This window comes from Microcebus murinus, chromosome 17 (assembly GCF_040939455.1).
Source record: "Microcebus murinus isolate Inina chromosome 17, M.murinus_Inina_mat1.0, whole genome shotgun sequence".
Taxonomy (NCBI): Eukaryota; Metazoa; Chordata; class Mammalia; order Primates; family Cheirogaleidae; genus Microcebus; species Microcebus murinus.
Window position 1 is genome coordinate 19,237,797 of NC_134120.1, and position 4,120 is coordinate 19,241,916.

Below are 4,120 nucleotides of genomic sequence, written 5' to 3' on the forward strand. Positions count from 1 at the left end.
TGGTAGTGCAGGTAGTGTCAGTGGAGCCCAGTGACAGAGAGCTCCTACTCCTAACTGGAAGCAACAAAACTTAACCAGCCAGCTTGGTCCACTTCCTGATGCTATAATAGAATACTACATACTGGGTAATTTATAAAGAAGTTTATTTAGCTCACAATTCTGGAGGCTGAGAAGCCCAAGAGCATAGCACCAACATCTGGTTAAAGCCTTCTTAATGTATCATAACATGACAGAAGGCATCACATGTCAAGAGAGCAAGAGCAAAAGAAAGTTCACTTTTATAACAAAGCCCCTCCTGTGATAGCAACATTAATCCATTTATGAGAGCAAAGGGACATTCACACCATAGCAGTTAGGCAGTGCATAGAAAGGCTAGTGACTATGGAGTGTCACTGCTGTCTCCCACCCCTATCCCACCCCTGGTGTCACCAAGGCCCAGCAGGATTCTGAATCTTCATCCCCACTCAGCATCAGTGGTTTCCCTTCTGAGTGGGAATGATATCTGACAAAAAAAATGTCTATGTCAAATCCCTGGAATTTATGAATGTGACCTTATTTGGAAAAAGAGTTTTTGCAGAAATAATTAAGGACCTCAAGATGAGATCATCCTGTATCATCTCAGTGAGTACTAAATCCAATAACAAGTGTCCTTATAAGAGATGCATAGAAGAGAGACACATGGAGAAGAGAAGGCCATGTAAAGGATGGCAGAGATTGGAGTTTTGCAGCCACAAGCCAAGGAACACCTGGAGCCACCAGGAGCTAAAAGAGGTGAGGAAGTATTCTTTCCTAGAGTCTTGAGAGACAACATGGCTCTTCTGACACCTTGATTTCAGACTTCTGGCCTCCAGAAGTGTGAAGGAATAAATTTTTGGTTTTTTTAGGCCACCAAATTTGTGGTAATTTGTTACAGTACTCATAAGAAACTAATCCAGCTTTTCTGGTGTTAGCAAGGTTCAGGGGGGATCTGAGCCTCCATTCCCACCTAGGAATCAACAAGGTGGAACAAAGTGGTGGGACACAGGCCCAATCAGCTCCCCACTTCCCTGTCTCCTCCCCTGGTGTCATTAGGTCCCACTGGGGAGGTGAGTTTATGCTCCCACTGGAGGCAACAAAAATATGCAAATCAGCACCCCACTTTTGCAAAGGAGAAAGTGGAAACATAGTAAGCACCTTTTCAAGTCTAATATCCTGTTGGCAAAGACACACGATCAAACTCAATCAATAAGCAAAGAAAAAGAATTTGCCTTTTTAGTAAAACTGTAAAATCGCGTGGTAAAGGGATGTGGATACAAGGAAAGGTGAAGAATTGAGACTATTAATAAAATTGATATACCATAATCAATTAATGCAATTTATCTACCAGTTCACCTTCTGGCCATAATCACATTCCTTCCACGTGCAAAATACAGTAGGTCCCCCCTTATCCATGGAGGATACATTTCAAGACCCCCAGTGTACGGCTGAAACTGTGGCTAGGACCAAACCCTGTATATACTATGTTTTTTTCCTATACAGTACAAAGTTTAATTTATAAATCAGGCACAGTAAGAGATTAACAGCTAATAATAAAATAGAACAATTATCACAATATACTGTAATAAAAGTTATATGGATGTGGTCTCTTTCTCAAAATATCACTAAACTGTACTCACCTTTCCTCTTCTTATGATCTGTTCATCTGATAACCAGGATGGTTCCTAAGTGACTAGCAGGTGGACAGCTTCTCCAGCACAGACATGCTGGACAAAGGCATGATTCATGTCCCAGTGAAATGGCTTAGCAGGACAATGTGAGATTTCATCACACTATTCAGGACTGTGCACTATTTAAAACTTATGAATTGTTTATATTTCTGGAATTGTCCATTTTAATATTTTTGGACTACAGTTGACCATGAATAACTGAAACCACAGAAAGCAAAACCTCGGATGGGGAGACTACTGTACACTCACTCACTCCCAAGGCCTCCAAAGGTCTCATACAATCACAGTGTCTGTCTTCAAGTCTAGGATTTCAGGATATACATTAGATCCAGATGCAACTCCTCTTGATCTAGGGAGTTATGAAATAAGAAGGAAAGTTACCTGCCCTCAGCCTCAACACACACTCAATAAACAATAATAAGGAACAGCACAACCACAGTAAGTACTCATATCGGAAAGTGGGAAGAATGGGAAGGATAAAGTCACTGGTTCATAAGAATTTTGAATTCCCACTGGGCTACCATTCTAGCAATGGGAAAATGTTTCCCAAGTAGACCCCAATTCTGTTCTCTGGGAGTTGTTCCCTGACTCACTATTCTCCACAGCTTTTAGTGACACTATCTGATATGTCCTCCTTTTCCCATCACCCTTCTTTATTCTTTCTAAAGAAATAATCATTGTTTAGCAGTTGAGTAACTTTCTCAGGCCACTTTCCACCCAAATAAAGTGAGGGGCCCAGAGGCACTTTTATAGCTAGAACTATCTTTTAGTGCAGACATTGGTGTTTTTGCAAGTGCCACTCCCTTTCAAACTTCTGAGTGTCTGTGTCTGATTATGGTCCACTATATACTCCAAAGCCACACCTACAATTGGTATCAACATGCTTCTCCAGACTTTCTTACTGCTGCTTTTGGATCAGAATTCTGTAGGACCACACCCTTAAGCTTTTGTCTACCTGAGATCTACTCAGCAGCTGCTTAACTCTCTGGTCTTAATAACATATCTGATAGTCACAGCCTACATGTAATGTTTGACCTGTGGTCATGTCTTACTTAAGACTTTTTGCTACCTGGAGATAAGACAACAGTTTTACTCTTCAATTTAGTAGCTCCTCACTCTTTTATATTACCTTGAACTTGCAAATTGGCCAGCTCTTTTAAAAAGCTTCACTTTTTCTTATTGTATTTTAAACCTATACAGCGGATAGTGCCACCAGGTGGCACACTCTACATGTTGCCTGGAGATCAAGGCCAAAGCCTAAAGTGTCTAAGGAACATTTTGTTTTTGACCATTACACAGGCAGGTTTTTTTAACCAAGTATTTCATAACAGCTTCTTAAAACAATTCCATCACCATTATTCCAACCTCTGCTAACAGTTTTCTCAACCTCCTACTGCCCAAAAGCCTAAACACCATATATTGAGGTTTCTGTCATGCAGCCCTCCACTTCTAGGTACCAATTTTTATAGCAATTATCTCTTAATGAACTAATTCCACAAAACAAACCACACATTTTTTTCTGTTGACTCAAAAAGAATATATGTTTCATCATAAATTGATCGATCTATACACTCTTTCAGTATGTATGCTGTCAATCTCTCTACTTAATAATTTGAAATTTGTTAATAATTTTTATATGTAAAATAGGTTTCACAATCATTGATTACTCCAACATATTCCTTTGCAATAATAATAAAAAAATTATATTTTGATAGAATATCAACAGAAAGCTTATAGATTTTATTAGGTAACATTTAGAATACATACCTATGTTTGAAAGTAACTGTTGAAATGTTAATAATAAACCTAAATGTAATGCTTTATTTGTATGACTGGAATCATTAATCTTGATTAGATTTTTAAAAGTCAACATATTAAATGGTATGTAGTACTCTAGTCAAAGATAATCTGTATTTTTAACTGGTTAGCTAGCAGTAGAATTTCCCATTTGGCCATTTGTAATAGGCTGTATTTCTTGAGACATTCATTCCATATTTCAAAGAAAAAAAATTGTTCTTTACTATAGCATAGCAATTATTTGGCTATTTATTTATTTAAAGAGTCAGGGTCTCATTCTAGTATCCAGGCTAGAGTGTAGTGGTATGATCATAGCTTACTATAGCCTTGAACTCCTGGGCTCAAAAATCCTGCAATCCTTCTACCTCAGCCTCCCAAGTAGCTAGGACTACAGACATGTACCACCATGCCTGGCTTTTTTTTTTTTTTTTTTTTTTAAGAGACAGGATCTTGCTAAGATGCCCAGGCTGGTCTTGAACTCCCAGCCTCAAGATCCTCTCACCTCAGCCTCCCAAAGAGCTAGGATTACAGGCGTGAGCCACTGTACCCAGCCTTTGGTCATTTTTCATATACTGGCATCTTATATTCCCCCCCAATCTATGAAAAATGTACTAGCG